Source organism: Schistocerca cancellata, chromosome 2, assembly GCF_023864275.1.
Source record: "Schistocerca cancellata isolate TAMUIC-IGC-003103 chromosome 2, iqSchCanc2.1, whole genome shotgun sequence".
Taxonomy (NCBI): domain Eukaryota; kingdom Metazoa; phylum Arthropoda; class Insecta; order Orthoptera; family Acrididae; genus Schistocerca; species Schistocerca cancellata.
The window spans coordinates 728,482,084-728,499,845 of NC_064627.1; the positions used below are offsets into that span (position 1 = coordinate 728,482,084).

General features: G+C 38.7%; 1 non-coding gene across 1 annotated transcript; it reads left to right on the forward strand.

Moving 5' to 3' along the window:
* Positions 1–8,065: 8,065 nt before the first annotated feature.
* LOC126163299 (U2 spliceosomal RNA) lies at positions 8,066–8,251 on the forward strand. Its single transcript, XR_007535209.1, has one exon. It is a non-coding gene; the product is annotated as a U2 spliceosomal RNA (small nuclear RNA).
* The last annotated feature ends 9,511 nt before the right edge of the window (positions 8,252–17,762 follow it).

Sequence of the window (17,762 nt, forward strand, 5' to 3'; positions counted from 1 at the left end):
TCTGCAAGAAAGTCTTGAATCCAATCACAGGTCTGCTCCGATGCTCCATAAGCTTGTATTTTTTTCATTAAACTGCAATGCCGGGTGGTGTCAAATGCCTTACTGAAATCCAGAAACATGGCATCAATCTGAGCACCGTTGACCACTGCGCTGTGGATCTCACGGAGGAACAGAGTGAGCTGAGTTTCTCAGAGTCTATGTTTGCAGAATCCATGTTGATTTTTATAGAAGAGATGTTCATTTTCCAAAAACGTCATAGTTCTTGAACATAATTCTACAACAAATTGACGTCAACGGTGTAGGTCTATAATTGTGTGGATCTGTCATATGGTCTTTCTTAAAAACGGGAATGACCTGCGCTTTTTTCCAGTCATTAGGTACATTTCATTGCTTGTTGCATACGATAAATTACTGCTAGAAGGGGAGCAAGTTCTTTCTCTTTATACAATCTTACAGGTATCTCATCTGGTCCTGAAGCCTTTCCACTACTAAGCAATTGTAGGTACTCTTCAATTCCATGATTGGTTATCTCAATTTCATTAACTGTTATTGAAATTTTCTAGTTTTCACTCACCTTCGTACTTGTGAATGGTGGAGGCCCAGACAACTAAGTTGCTCTAATGCTATGATTGAAAACAGACTCGTACCACTGTCCCACTACAGACAAAACTAGAGAAACTGTGTATTTTTTCTCCCTTAGCTTCAGTGGTAGTTAGCATGCTTCCCTCCACTCACAGAATAATGGTGGAATTTTAATATGGTGCTGCTCAGCTGGGGTATATGTAAATCTGTGTACTAATTTTTGCACCACATTTCTGAGTCTAATTGTGATGTCTGACAATTGATTATTGGACAACAGTTGGGTGGGACGAGACAGAACGTGTGGTGTGGCAACTCATCATTGGACCATATTTGAGATATGTACAATTTTTAAATTTTAAGTCAGTTTTCAGCAGACTATCATTTTTCCAACTTTCTTTTGTCATGTGACTGTTGATTGGCAGAATATTTGTGAATTTTCATGTGATGATGATCTGGTTAGGTTTATTTTGGTTTTTCGTGCCCAATATTATCTTCATATATGGTAACTACATAAAAGCTTGATACAACTGGAGAGGTTTCATATACTCAATGCCCACAGTCATTGACACCGAACCTGCAACAGTCATTCAAAGCTTCACATTTCTTAGGATTTTCTCCCAGTAATTATGCCTTAGGTTTATTAGAAAGATTATCTCTACTCTTGGATCACAAGCTCAATCATCAGAATAACGATTCAAAGAATGAACCTTTTTTTAAAAAAAAAAAAAAAAAAGTATTGTTAATCGAAATGACACTGTTAAGAAAAATGGAAAGGAAAATTCAGGCTACAAAGAAACAAGTAGCAAACACCCTTTCAAAACTTAAGTCAATTACACCAGCTGACTGCCCTTGAAATTCAAAAAGTAAACGATAAGGTTGATCTCATACGGTTGCATATGGAGAACGTTGAAGATGTTACCCAGGCTAAGTTAGGTACAAGGGACTCTGAATTCAAAAATATGCATGAATATATAGAGCAGGAAAGTGAATGCATTGAACAGAAACTAAAATTAAGTAATGATCAAATTCATAGCCATACTACCAACAATAACAATAAAATCAAGACTTCGTCTGAAAATTTACAGCAGGTTAACATCCAATAATGTGATATTGAAACAAATATGTCATATCCACAAATCGGTGGAATTTCGTACCACTTTCTAACAATTTATCACCTTAATACTTCCCTCAGGATTTTAAAATGACCCAGTGGACTATCTATGGCACTGTAAAGATACCGGTAGATTTCCTCTGAACTTTCCTGATTCTGTGAAAATTAAACTAGCCAAACATTTCTGTGATGGTGAAGCACTGTCATAGGCTAATCAAAATGTAAAGCTAAACATAACATTTAATGAATTCAAACATATGTTCTTGAATAAATTCAAATCTGAAAGTAAACAGGCGGGCATCAAAACAACATTTTTGAATGGTAGTAGGTACAGACCATGTAATCACTCTATGCAAGAATTTTGTGAGACAGCTTGATCACCTGGACAAACCTTTTAATGATCTTATTCTTATTGACAACTTTAGAAGCCATCTATGAATGAGAGCTCATTGAGGCCTTGTTTGTGGGCCTGATGATTCATTAGAGAATTTTTTAAAACATGTTGATAAACATGACAAAGCTTTTGAGGAAGAGGACAGGGTTCATAACTCACATTACAACAGAAACAGCAATTACAAGTGGTGGTCGTCTCAACATAATCACCAAAATAGACAGAATGGTAACAGGAGCACTATAATACTTATAGTAAGAACAGAAACCATAGTACAAGAATCAGGAAAACTGTTGATACCTTCACTTGGTGCCTGTCAGTTGGAGGATGTAAATAATTTTCATGATCTGACAATAATAAATTTAGATCAAGAGGAGTGTGATGATGAGAGTGTATGTGACTATCCTATTAAAGCAACTGATTTTGAAAGTAAGTTTTTAGGGTCTTATAATTAAACAGATGTATGTGTTGTTGTTGTGGTCTTCAGTCCTGAGACTGGTTTGATGCAGCTCTCCATGCTACTCTATCCTGTGCAAGCTTCTTCATCTCCCAGTACCTACTGCAACCTACATCCTTCAAAATCTGCTTAGTGTATTCATCTCTTGGTCTCCCCCTACGATTTTTACCCTCCACGCTGCCCTCCAATACTAAATTGGTGATCCCTTGATGGCGCAGAACATGTCCTACCAACCGATCCCTTCTTCTGGTCAAGTTGTGCCACAAACTTCTCTTCTCCCCAATCCTATTCAATACTTCCTCATTAGTTATGTGATCTACCCATCTAATCTTCAGCATTCTTCTGTAGCACCACATTTCGAAAGCTTCTATTCTCTTCTTGTCCAAATTATTTATCGTCCATGTTTCACTTCCATACATGGCTACACTCCATACAAATACTTTCAGAAATAACTTCCTCACACTTAAATCTATACTCGATGTTAACAAATTTCTCTTCTTCAGAAACGCTTTCCTTGCCATTGCCAGTCTACATTTTATATCCTCTCTACTTCGACCATCATCAGTTATTTTGCTCCCCAAATAGCAAAACTCCTTTACTACTTTAAGTGTCTCATTTCCTAATCTAATTCCCTCAGCATCACCCGACTTAATTCCACTACATTCCATTATCCTCATTTTGCTCTTGTTGATGTTCATCTTATATCCTCCCTTCAAGATACCATCCATTCCATTCAACTGCTCTTCCAAGTCCTTTGCTGTCTCTGACAGAATTACAATGTCATCGGCAAACCTCAAAGTTTTTATTTCTTCTCCATGGATTTTAATACCTACTCCGAAATTTTCTTTTGTTTCCTTTACTGCTTGCTCAATATACAGATTGAATAACATCGGGGAGAGGCTACAACCCTGTCTTACTCCCTTCCCCACCGCTGCTTCCCTTTCATGTCCCTCGACTCTTATAATTGCCATCTGGTTTCTGTACAAATTGTAAATAGCCTTTCGCTCCCTGTATTTTACCCCTGCCACCTTTAGAATTTGAAAGAGAGTATTCCAGTCAACATTGTCAAAAGCTTTCTCTAAGTCTACAAATGCTAGAAACGTAGGTTTGCCTTTCCTTAATATTTCTTCTAAGATAAGTCGTAAGGTCAGTATTGCCTCACGTGTTCCAATATTTCTACGGAATCCAAACTGATTTTCCCCGAGGTTGGCTTCTACTAGTTTTTCCATTCGTCTGTAAAGAATTCGTGTTAGTATTTTGCAGCTGTGGCTTATTAAACTGATTGTTCGGTAATTTTCACATCTGTCAACACCTGCTTTCTTTGGGATTGGAATTATTACATTCTTCTTGAAGTCTGAGGGTATTTCACCTGTCTCATACATCTTGCTCACCAGATGGTAGAGTTTTGTCAGGACTGGCTCTCCCAAGGCCGTCAGTAGTTCCAATGGAATGTTGTCTACTCCGGGGGCCTTGTTTCGACTCAGGTCTTTCAGTGCTCTGTCAAACTCTTCACACAGTATCGTATCTCCCATTTCATCTTCATCTACATCCTCTTCCATTTCCATAATATTGTCCTCAAGTACATCACCCTTGTATAGACCCTCTATATACTCCTTCCACCTTTCTGCTTTCCCTTCTTTGCTTAGAACTGGGTTTCCATCTGAGCTCTTGATGTTCATACAAGTGGTTCTCTTATCTCCAAAGGTCTCTTTAATTTTCCTGTAGGCAGTATCTATCTTACCCCTAGTGAGATAAGCCTCTACATCCTTACATTTGGCCTCTAGCCATCCCTGCTTAGCCATTTTGCACTTCCTGTCGATCTCATTTTTGAGACGTTTGTATTCCTTTCTGCCTGCTTCATTTACTGCATTTTTATATTTTCTCCTTTCATCAATTAAATTCAATATTTCTTCTGTTACCCAAGGATTTCTACTAGCCCTCATCTTTTTACCTACTTGATCCTCTGCTGCCTTCACTACTTCATCCCTCAAAGCTACCCATTCCTCTTCTACTGTATTTCTTTCCCCCATTCCTGTCAATTGTTCCCTTATGCTCTCCCTGAAACTCTGTACAACCTCTGGTTCTTTCAGTTTATCCAGGTCCCATCTCCTTAAATTCCCACCTTTTTGCAGTTTCTTCAGTTTTAATCTACAGGTCATAACCAATAGATTGTGGTCAGAGTCCACATCTGCCCCTGGAAATGTCTTACAATTTAAAACCTGGTTCCTAAATCTCTGTCTTACCATTATATAATCTATCTGATACTTTTAGTATCTCCAGGATTCTTCCATGTATACAACCTTCTATCATGATTCTTAAACCAAGTGTTAGCTATGATTAAGTTGTGCTCTGTGCAGAATTCTACCAGGCGGCTTCCTCTTTCATTTCTTAGCCCCAATCCATATTCACCTACTACGTTTCCTTCTCTCCCTTTTCCTACACTTGCATTCCAGTCACCCACGACTATTAAATTTTCGTCTCCCTTCACAATCTGAATAATTTCTTTTATTTCATCATACATTTCTTCAATTTCTTCGTCATCTGCAGAGCTAGTTGGCATATAAACTTGTACTACTGTAGTAGGTGTGGGCTTCGTATCTATCTTGGCCACAATAATGCGTTCACTATGCTGTTTGTAGTAGCTTACCCGCATTCCTATTTTCCTATTCATTATTAAACCTACTCCTGCATTACCCCTATTTGATTTTGTATTTACAACCCTGTAGTCACCTGACCAGAAGTCTTGTTCCTCCTGCCACCGAACTTCACTAATTCCCACTATATCTAACTTTAATCTATCCATTTCCCTTTTTAAATTTTCTAACCTACCTGCCCGATTAAGGGATCTGACATTCCACGCTCCGATCCGTAGAACGCCAGTTTTCTTTCTCCTGATAACGACATCCTCTTGAGTAGTCCCCGCCCGGAGATCCGAATGGGGGACTATTTTACCTCCGAAATATTTTACCCAAGAGGACGCCATCATCATTTAATCATACAGTAAAGCTGCATGCCCTCGGGAAAAATTACGGCCGTAGTTTCCCCTTGCTTTCAGCCGTTCGCAGTACCAGCACAGCAAGGCCGTTTTGGTTATTGTTACAAGACCAGATCAGTCAATCATCCAGACTGTTGCCCTTGCAACTACTGAAAAGGCTGCTGCCCCTCTTCAGGAACCACACGTTTGTCTGGCCTCTCAACAGATACCCCTCCATTGTGGTTGTACCTACGGTACGGCTATCTGTATCGCTGAGGCACGCAAGCCTCCCCACCAGCGGCAAGGTCCATGGTTCATGGGGGGGAACAGATGTATAGTGGTAAGAAATGTACTGTGGCTTCCTTATGAACTTGAAGATGTTTTAGCAAAGTTGTTTAACTCTGAATGTTCTGTGAAAGATGTACATGTTGATAGTGATTACTTTGGTATTGGTATTTTAATGCACCCTGAAGCAGGAGAGTTTTGTAGTTAATTTTGATCGGGAAGGGGAGGTTCAAAAATGGTTCAAATGGCTCTGAGCACTATGGGACTTAACATCTGTGGTCATCAGTCCCATAGAACTTAGAACTACTTAAACCTAACTAACCTAAGGACATCACACACATCCATGCCCTAGGCAGGATTCGAACCTGCGACCATAGAGGTCACGCGGTTCCAGGCTGAAGTGCCTAGAACCGCACGGCCACATCGGCCGGCGGGAAGAGGAGGCTTATCCTGAGTCAATTGTGGTGGAAGTCTGTGATACCCAGATGAGTAGATGTCAGCTTTAATGATTTAGTGGCTGAAGCTGACACACTTAATTTAGAGGAGCTGGACATTATGGATTATGTTGAAGTAATTGATCATGACTGGGAAAGTGGTGAGGTTCAGGAGATTCAACTTGTTCAAATCTACATTAGTGATACTTAGCCTTGGAGGACACCCTATTTTCAAAAGTACTTCATACAGTCCTTCTCTGCTGACTGTGATAGAAGTCTTGTTTAGATCGATAAAGGCAATGAACAGAGGGGTTTTCCTGAATTTGCCAGCGTGTGAAGATCATATCAACTGTAGTTCGATGGGGACAAAACCCACATTGTTCCTCAGGGCATATGTGCTCAGCAAGCTTCTGATGTCTGCCCAACACCACTCGAGCAAATTTTTTTCCAGGTATACTCAGAAGTGACATGATAAAAGATGCAGACAAGCTTACTACAGATGAGATGGCAGAACTGGAAGAAGTGTTGAGATCCTATAAAGATATATTTAGTGAGAAATTTTGTAGAGTTAAAAACTATGCTTGCAAGTTAAGGCTTAAAGAGCACCATCCTTTCTTTATTAAACCATATTCAGTTCCTATTTGTAAAAGACAGGTTGTGGAGAGAGAGTTGCATAAGATGTAAAAGTGGAGGATTATTGAAAGGAGTACTACCCAATACAACAACCATTTGGTTGTTGTAATGAAAAAGTATGTGGGGGTCAGGCTAGTGCTTGATTCCTGTCATCTAAAATTTTTCAGAAGAGAAACTAATCACCCTGATTCAGTGGAAGAATTATTCAATAAATTTTCTGGTACCAAGTACTTTTCATGCCTACATTTGACCTCAGGTTTCCACCAGATAACGTTAGTATCAGAAGCTATGAAATATACGGCTTTCTTATTCTCTGGTTAAAGCTATTAGTTTTGTGTAGTACCTTCCGGTTTGAATGTATCTGTAGCAGAGTTTATTAGGGCCTTGCATCTTATATTGGGTAATGAAATGCGTTCTAAACTGGTAATTTATGATGATGACATACTCATAACAAGCAACACCTGGGTCAAACAAGTCAACACAGTCATGGAGGTAGCTAATAAGTTCAGGCAGGGAGGTATGACACTTAAGTTAGCTAAGTGTAAGTCGGGTGTAAGAACTTAAAACCTTGTAGGACACTATTTGCGAAGAAGGAATATTACCTGATCCAGATAAAATTAAAGCTATTGCTAAATTTCCTAAACCTAGAAATGAGATGGAATTAAGCTCACTTTTTGGTCTATTCAATTTCTATCACAAATACATTAGGACTCAAGCTTTACATGTTCCTATTTCACACCATCTTTTAAAGAAAAACACAATATGGGAATGGTCAACTGAATGTCACTTACCTGTTGATGAGATTAAGCAACAACTTTGTAACAGCCAAACTGCTGATTGCTGCAAAAAAGTCATTTAATGAGAAAATAATATATAATGCAGAGAATAAAAACAAAGCAGTCTGGGATGTGTCACCATTCTCAAAAATAACAGAAGCAATTATGAAAGACAGATTAATGAATTACCTCAATAAATACAATCTTTTAGGGGAATCTCAGTTTGGTTTCTGAAGTGGCAAAAATATGGAGTCAGCCACAATAGAATTCACAAAAGTTGTACTTGATGCTCTTGATAAAGATGAGTGTGTCACAGGCATATTTTTGGATCTTTTTAAGGCATTTGATACAGTCGACCACAAGATTCTATTAAATGAATTAGAAGCATTAGGAATAAGAGAGGTAGCTAATGACTGGTTTTGATCATCTTTTGGCTAAGATCAAAGTCTAGTATCTGTTCTTATCAGGTTAATATCTGATACATCCTGCATCACAGGACCAGAATATTAAACTAATTTTTGGCTCATGACGGAGTGCTAGGGGCTTGCTCCACCTCTATAGGGTACAAAGAGTAGAGACAACACATACTTGAAATAGATCTAAACATTTAGGAAAATACAGAACCAAAATACATTAATATAGGGGTTCCACAAGATAGCATATTAGGACCAATACTGTTCCTGATATACATCAATGACTTTCCCAGTAGTGTTACTCATGGTGAAAAAATCCTCTTCGGTGTAACAAATGCAAAATTTCTAGGAATGAATATTGATTCTCAGTTGAAAGTGGTGTGAACACACAAAGGTACTTGCAAACAGAATGCCATCAGCATGTTACACCCTTAGAATCCTATCATCAGTGTGTAACATGCAGTGTCTTTTAGTTCATATTATTCATATGTACAATCAATTCTTAGCTATGGCATTCTCTTTTGGGGAACAAATGCACAAAATATGAACGCAGTTTTCAAACTCCAGAAAAGAGCCATAAGAATAATAACCAAAAATACTAATTGAGCTCATTGTAAAGATCTGTTCAGAACACTGGGGATTTTTACTGCTTCATGTGAATACATTTACCAGTCAGTTGTACCAGTCAGTTTACTGCACAAACAGCTCTATCCATGACCATGCAACAGGAGATAGACTCAACTTACATTTACCAAGAAAAAATAAACATCAAACTCAAAACAGCATTTTCTACCAAGGAATACAACTGTGTAATAAATTACCAAAAGAGATTAAATAAATTGCAAAAATACACTTATTTAAAAAGGCAGCTAAAAAGTACCTGTAATGCAATACATTTTATACATTGAAGGCTAAAACAGAGCAGGGGTTTGATAAAAAATGTTACACAGGGTGACACATGGGAGATGGACAGTTTTGAACTGCGTAGTACTGAGAGTGTGGTGGTGGGAGGTGGTCGTGGTGGGGATAGTTCTGATCCACACAAGATGCCAAATCATTTACTCAGTCACTATGGAGCAGTGGGATTTGCAAGGTCATGTATTTGTCTATGACAGTTTCATGAAAAGTGGTGAGTCTATTATTGTTATGCAGCGATTGTTTCATGCACGGTTTAATGTCGGTGAACATGGAGCAGTTCCGAGCCGTAACACAATCCTCAGATGGGTGGAAAACTTCAGATCACCTGGAAACATACTGGATAAGAAGCATCCTGGCCCGAGATGCAGAGTAACGACACCAGAAATGTTGAAAGGGTAAGGCAAGTGGCAGTCAGAAGCCCAGGATGGTCAGCTAGACATCATGCTAGTGAGTTATGAATCAATCGTGAACTGGTTAGATGAATTTTGCGTAAAGAATTAAAATTCCATCCCTACAAAATGCTCATTGTCTAACAACTTAAGGAAACTGATTTTGCTGTACGAGAAGACTTCACTTACAGAATGCAAGTGATTTTGGGATCGAATGAAAATGAAATTTTATTGATGAGTGATGAAGTTCATTTTCATTTAAGCAGGACTGTGAATAAGCAAAACCTACGTTACTGGGCTCCAGAGCATCCACACCTTATCCACCAGCGTCCTCTAAACTCAGAAAAAGTAACAGTCTGGTGTGCTCTTGGCTCTGTTGGCATTGTTGGACCTTATTTTTTTGAAGAGAACGGGGCCACAGTTACTGTTAATTTGGTTCGTTACATTCGTATGCTTGAAACATTCTTGAAACCAGAACTAAGAAGATGACAAATCCCTTTAAAACGCATTTGGTTCCAGCAGGATGGGGCAACACTGCACACTGCAAACACTTCAATGACAGTTCTTAGACGTGTGTTTCCTGGCCGGATTATCTCCTGTTTTGGCAATGTTCCTTGGCCTCCCAGGTCTCCCGACTTGTCAGTATGTGACTTTTTTCTGTCAGAGTACCTTAAGAACTGAGTCTACAAACCACGAAATTTGGACGAGTTGAAGAATGCAATCATTCAAGAAATTGCCGCCATCCCTGCAGAGATTTTAGTCTGTGTGATGGAGGATTTTGAGAAGAGACTTGAGTCCTGCATTCGAAATGATGGACATCACCTTGACGACATCATTTTTCACAAATAACTTTGTTAATTAAAATGGCAAATAATGAGCTTTGATTTTGTGTAAATAAACATGCATTAATTTTTAAGTTGGCTGAGTATTATTTCATTAAAAACTGTCCGTCTCCCGTGTGTCACCGTGTACAAATAAATGATAATAATAATTATTATAAAATATCAAACATTCCACATAACACCTTCAATTTATGTTTTTTTCCTTCTATTTTTCCTTTCTAGAAATAATTACTCCCAAGCTATGCATAGCACAATACTAACACTTCTCCCTCTTTCTGAGCTCAACATCTCACTCATAATGGAGGGATGCTGACTCAGCTTTTCAGGATAGCAAATGGAAAGTTGTGGTACAGCAAATGGCCCAGAGATCACCTGTGTGTGTGTGTGCGTGTGTGCGTGTGTGTGTGTGTGTGTGTGTGTGTGTGTGTGTGTGTGTGTGTGTGTGTGTGTAGTGTATCCATTGAAGAAAGCCACTAGCCACTTGATAAATCAATGTTTTTTTAATGATTACTTCACCAACATGGGTAAATCAAACACAATCCTATCTGACAATGGCAGTCAATTTACATCCAATGCTTGGAAGCAGTTAGTTGTAGAGAAGAACATCAAACATATATGCATTTCAGTCTGTTCACCTTCTTGCAATCCAACAGAGAGATATATGAGAGAGATCGGAAGCCTTTGTAGGGTGTATGTACTAAGAACCACACTAACTGGCATTCTTACACAAAACAATTTAAGAATGTCTTCAACCATTTACAACGCACAACTACCGGGTTTTCTCCATGTGAAATTCAACACAATAAGAAGCCTGTCAACTTTTTGTATGAATTATAATATGTTTCTTAATATCTGGTTTGGTGTCCACCACAGTACCCTATGAGTCATGCATCAAGTTCAAACAGTTCTACACTTTTGTTTTCATTGCTACCATGGTTTAAGGTCTACGTTCACACCTGTAATTTGTATATGGAATCTGTGTTCTTAAGAGTTCCTCCACCAATAATAGCTAAGTATATTATGTTTCGAGGAAATCTGTTTGGAGTGTGTCGCCTCTTCAATGTCCAAGAAATTGTGGTTTTCTAATTGAATCAACTGCGGGTTCTTGGTGGAACATTGCCAATTAACTAACCAAACACGGCTTTTTGCCTTGTTTCATAATTTTATTATCAATGTTACTGCACAACCTATGTTTCGGGTTATAATTCCATTTTCAAGTACATTACTGATTCCCAAAGATGATATTGCACAGATAAACATGATGACAAGGCAAAGATAATGATCTAACTTCTTAAGGTATCAATCCATAGCTTAATGTACAATTATGTCAATGATCATTTTTAACTAATTACGTATATTATTACACAATTCAGCAATTGCACTACAATGGCAGGACTTAAGTTATGCTTTAGTCAAGAACTTTTTAACTATGATGGATTGGGGTCCAAAGTTCTGCTTCTATCCTGGGGTTGTGCTCTCACTAGAGGTGATTAATTGAATTGCGTTTGCTCATTTAATAATAGGTATAGGGATATACAGATCTGTCCTGTAATTTCTAAAATTTCTAATTGGTTGAGTTTGGTCCCCTTTTCCTCTGTATGTAGGACTTGTACATATATTATGTATTTGTGATTACTGTTCAGGCAATGTTCTGCAAAGGCTGAATCAGGCTACTGCAATCTACACCTTCTGTGGTGTTTTTTAAACCTGTACAGATTGACCTCCCTGTCTGTCTGATGTAGCAAGACCGACACTCATGGAATGTGATTTTATAAACCCCACTTCTTGTGACAGCTGGTTGTTTGTCTTTTGTACTGAACAACTATGTCCCTCAGACAATAGGTATTTTCTTGTTCACTGTTGACATGGGCTGTTTAGTAACCAGGAAACTGGATGATTGATGGCCAAAGGAATATATTTGCTGGATCCCTAGAAATAACAGAAGACTAAGAAGTCAAAATAAAGGAAGGTAGGTAATTGAAAACAGAAAATAAACAGAAGCAACAGGGATTCAGATCGCTCATGATTGCAATACATGGAGATACCTAGAGGAGGCTTTTATCCAGCACTGGATGTCAAATGGATGGTTATTATGATTATCCGTTACATGTTAGTCTACTGTGAGAGTGATTATATTTTTAAAAAAAATTCAGAGTGGTCAGTAAATCGTTATTGAACCCGTTTGGTTTTATTTCTCAGAAATTTGGATTTCATCCCTCAGGGATTAATTACCCCCAGGATGAGAACCACTGTTGCAGAGTGGTGAGTTAAGCACTACGGTAATGTAAAAAAATTATGATCATAAAATATTTTATATATTTCATTCTAATTAAACAACTTCCTATTAAATGGTATTAAAACAGTTTACTGTTGCCGTTAGTAAAATCGCAGGCAACTTTGCCACTTCAAAATGGACGTGGCGGCGAATTAGAACGGGCAGAAACAAGCGATGACCTTCCCCAGAATCTACTCCAAAAGCTGCATTTGCTTGTAGCAAATCACCAAGAAACAAAATTTGACAAGGACAGATGCACGACGACAACAGCAACAATAACCTAAAACAAAACATAACTGTATAAGAACAAAAATCGGGAATATATACAATGCGTCTGCTCCGATTCACGCCCTACAAACCTGACCACACTTTCAAATTTCTCGCGTTTGATTATCCAAATATTTTACTGTAATTTCTCTGCCCTTGTTTCAGTGTTTGAAAAATCATTTCGCTACTGGTATCAATATTTTGTGGTTATAAAGTTCTCTACTCATAAAAGACATTGTCGTACAACAACATGAAACAATTTGTAGTCAGTTTCAACCAGCAGTTCTCTGAAAAAAAGGATTTAGACAAGCAATCTATAATGTGACAAGTTTCACATTAAGTCATTACTACAGATGTTCTCCAAAAGAACGTGTGAACTATCGCTTCAAAAGTTTAAACTTACTTCTTGGTTTAATCGTTTTTATCACTTCACATGTTACCGTGTGGATAAATGATTTTAGGGGTGGAGTCGGGCATCGTGGCCTTTGCCGAACTTCATCAATGAACTGATCCTTTACATTCTCCTCCACGTCCACAGAACCTTACTGAATGTAATTTTTTTATTTGTGTCCCTCACCGTACTTCAGGCATCAGAACGCAATAATTACAGACATTCATTTATTTCAGAGAATTATTCTCTAGTCATGGATTACACATCCCTGTCGACAGCACAGTTGCATCAGTTTTGTACTACAATGTATTACTATTGTTCAAAATAAACATAAACAACTATATATTTAAACTTCACACGTCAAAATACGCCTCAAGCTTTGAAGAAGAATGTTCTTTGGTCCTTCTGGTTGTACCCTGTACGGCTGCCTTTAAGAAGATGGGATTTGTTTTACATTGCTGTGTTTTAATATGGTCTACAATGCTCAAAACTTTGGTACGAAGTAGTAATAATTGCTTTTGTGACATATAATTGGTATTTCCCTTTCGTTACTATCAAAATGGTCTTTGAACAAGTAACTGGGGGAACCGTTATTACGATGTGTTTATACTGTCGTGTACGTAGTGTCTGGTACAAACACAGTAAGCAGTTTGCATATTTCAAGGAGGACTGAAATCTCCCCTCTGATCTTATCTAATGCCGTATCAGTTGATCCTGCTAGAAGTCGACCTGTGGCCCGAAAAAAAAAAAAAAAAAAAAATTGGCTTTTTCAAGTGCCACCTCACCGTTGCATACGCCATTCGTGTGTTTCAAGCAGCGAGATGGCGCAATGTTTAGCTTTCGCAATCATAGTTGCCATAATGATACAAATTTTATTTGTAGCTACAAGGTCTAAGATATTTCCGTTGTGTGTGGGCTGCCGAGCTAGCTGCTCAAGACAGTCTTCAGAAAACGTGTTTAAAAGTATTTCGCATGGGTGTCTGTCTGTATCCCCTGCAATGAATCCTTAGACAGCCCGGTCTATAATCGGTTGGTTAAAGTCGCCGCCAACTATTATCGCATGATTTGGGTATTTATGCACTTTTGGCCCTTGAATGAATGACTCTAGAACTAAAGGAGAATCGAGTGGCCGGTAAAAATATCCAGCAATTAATTTGATTTCAGTTACACCTGTTACACACGACCAGATAACTTCACTGTCACACTCCATCTGGATCTCACTAGACACAATATTTTTTTCCAGTTGCAAAGAACACTCCCCCTCCTACGGCCTCTAAAAGCTTATTCGAGAGCAACAGTGTTCAGATCCCCATTGCAGTCTTATAGATTTATACTTGGCACACTTCCTTTCTACACAATTACACGTAGCGACTGACATCACGTTGTCTAAACAAGGATTTCTTAACCCTAGGACGCCCAAAGAGGGGGGGGGGGGGGGTTCGTTGAACCCACAATTTTTTTATGTTCCCTGCTTTTGCCCGAGTAACTTTCATACTACATATTCCCTTTGAGTTATTGTTTGTTGGCTATTTTATGAAACGTTAGTGTCAATATATTTTATAGAAAATTCCTGCTTTGAAAGAAAAAATAAATAAACTTATTATGGGTCCAATAACCCCCCCCCCCCCCCCTTAGGCTTCCATGCTATAGAAAATTGCTCTCTGTAGGATTTCGTATTTCTTATCTCTACAACAATGCAAGTTAGTTTCTTGTTGGTTGGTATTCTTGATATTCACAACAATCGGTTTACTTTCAGAGGAAGAGATTGATGATGTCAGTCAGCCGTTATTTATCCTGTAAACTTGCAGTGAGTTAGTGCAGAGGCCTACTGATCACACCCAGATTTAGAAATGACATAAACAACACGTGACTTGTCTTTAGAAAGAGTTCTGGATGAAATTTTAGATGAAGATTCGGACTCGGGGAGTAAAAATGAATATGATGACGGTGTTATGGAGTATGATTCAGATCGGGAAAGTGATGTGGATGTTAGAGAAGATGAAGATAGCACAGCTTCAGGCAGTGACCATCAGGATGTTATTGTGGCCAAGTCTGGAAGAAGGTACGTAACCACACAGCCTAGAATTCCTCGAAGGCCTGTTGCTAATATAGTAAGAGAGCAGGCAGGAGTAACTCCAATTGGTGTTTGCCATTCACCTGGAGAAGCCTTGAAGTTACTTCTTATGCCTGACATCATGGATGTTATAGTAAAACATTCAAATGAAGAGGCAGTTAGGCGAAATGTTACTTTGACTAATGAGAAAGAATTGTATGCCTTTATAGGAATCCTGATACTTATGGGGGCAAATAAGGACAATTCTGTCAGTGTACACGATCTTTGGTCAGACCTAATGAGTCGGCCAGTTTACAAGGGTATTATGGCAAGAGAACGTTTCAAGGAACTTACTGCAATCATAAGGTTCGATGACAAATGTACCCACCAGCTAAGAAAGGAAGCAGACAAGTTCACAGCAATCCGTGATGTTTTCAACAAATTGAATGATAGGTTTCCACTACTGTATAAACCAGGGGTCCACCTCACCACTGATGAGATGCTCAGCTTGTTTAGAGGGCGCTGTCCCTTCAAAGTATTTATGAAGGATAAACCGGGCAAGTATGGCATCCTTATACGCATGATGTCCGATGCAGTTGACAGATACGTCTTGAATATGGAACCCTATGTAGCTAATGTTCAGAATTTGTCGAAAGAAGAACGGGGTTCAGCAGCTGTCGTCAAACGTCTGGTAGCACCTGTGAAAAATACTGGTCGAAATATTACTACAGACCGATACTACACATCGGTGGATTTGGCGGAAGAGTTATACCAAGACTACAAAGTTACTTCAGTAGGAACTCTCCAGTCAAACAGGACGCATATTCCAGACATAATGAAGAACACGTCAAATCGAGAGCTATATTCATCAATGTTCTTGTTCACAGAACCATCAACAGGTAGGCCTCCAGTAACTTTGGTGTCCTACATACAAAAAACAAAACCAAGTAAAAACTTACTGATGCTGTCAACAATGCACCAAGATAAAGGCACTGTTGGAGGAGAGAAGAATAAAACCGAGATAAATGCATATTATAATTCCACAAAAGGTGGAACTGATACCATTGGTCAAATGGCGCGTATGTACACCTGCAAGAGAGGAACAAAGAGATGGCCTCTATCTGTATTTTACTCTCTCATCGACATTTGTGCTATCAATGCAACCACCATATTCATCCAGCAACATCCAAGATGGAATGAAAAGAAACACAACACATAGAAACTTTATCTTCTGCAAGCTGGGATGGAACTAGTGAAATTGCAGGTAGAAGAAAGAAATGCCAATGCAAGAGGGTTATCTAACCAAATTGTTCAATCAATGGAGACTATTCTACAAAAGAAAATCAAAGAAGTGACAACAGAAGCACGTCAGCCTCCTGCAGGGAAAGGTCGATGCCATATTTGTGTAAGAGAAGCAGAAATAGAACAATCTAAGTAAACCAAAACAGTATTGTGGACAGTGTCATAAACACGTGTGTAACACACATTCAGAAAAAATTGTGAAGTGTGTCTCTTGCCTTGAAGTTGAGGACTCAGAGTAGTCTATTGTATATGAACACATCTATATTTTGTATTGTAATAGGCCAATGTCAACTTTTTATTCTTTCAATCCAATATTTATAACAATTAACAGCATTTATAAACCGATGCCTTAGTTAAAATACATAAACCATTTTGAAAGTTATAATTTTTCGTCAGTAAACTTATTTAATACCTGTGGGCTCGCTGGAAACCCCCCCCCCCCCCCCCCCCGCGCCCTTAGGCATCCAAGTTAGATAAAAGGCCTTGACGTCCTAGGGTTAAACTGTGTTCTGTGGAACACTTGGGCGCCATGGGGATCATTCAAGGGTTCCGCGAAACTTTAGTGCTTTTTTTTCTATAACATTTAAAGAAATAATTTAAAAGTACAATAAGAATAAACACCTACACGAAAATAAAAAAAAACTAATCCTTCCTTCTACAGGATGCGACAGAACCGACTAAGCAGTTTTAAGGAGCAATAAAAAGTAAATCTGGATGTATAGAGAAAAAATGTTTTTATTTCATAAATTAGTACAATATAATATTTTACATTCATTTGTTTTTGAAAATAATGGCCTGAAGATGGCGGCCGTTAGCATCAATACATTTTTATAGACGATCCCTGAAGTTTCGAGCAGCTCTTGCACATATATCGCGGTGTATGGCATTCACTTCGTCAATAGTGGGCTCTTTTAACTCTGATACGGTGTGAGGGCGACTTTTGAAAACCGTTTCCTTCAGATATCCCCAAAGAAAGTAGTCACAAATGCTCAAATCTGGTGACCGCACAGGCCACCCGACATCACCCCTCAAAGAAACGAGGCGTCCCGGAAACGTTTCTCTCAAAACATCAAGTGAAATTCGAGCTGTGTGAGCAGTAGCTCCATCCTGTTGGAAGCACAAGTCCCCCAGGTCATGTTCTTCAACAGTCTCGTCCATTCTGGGCTGCAGAAAATTTCGCAGTATTGAAACATAATGTGTGGAATACACTGTCACGGTCACTCCTTCCTCATAGAAGGGAGGGCCTACCACGCCAAATTGTGATATGGC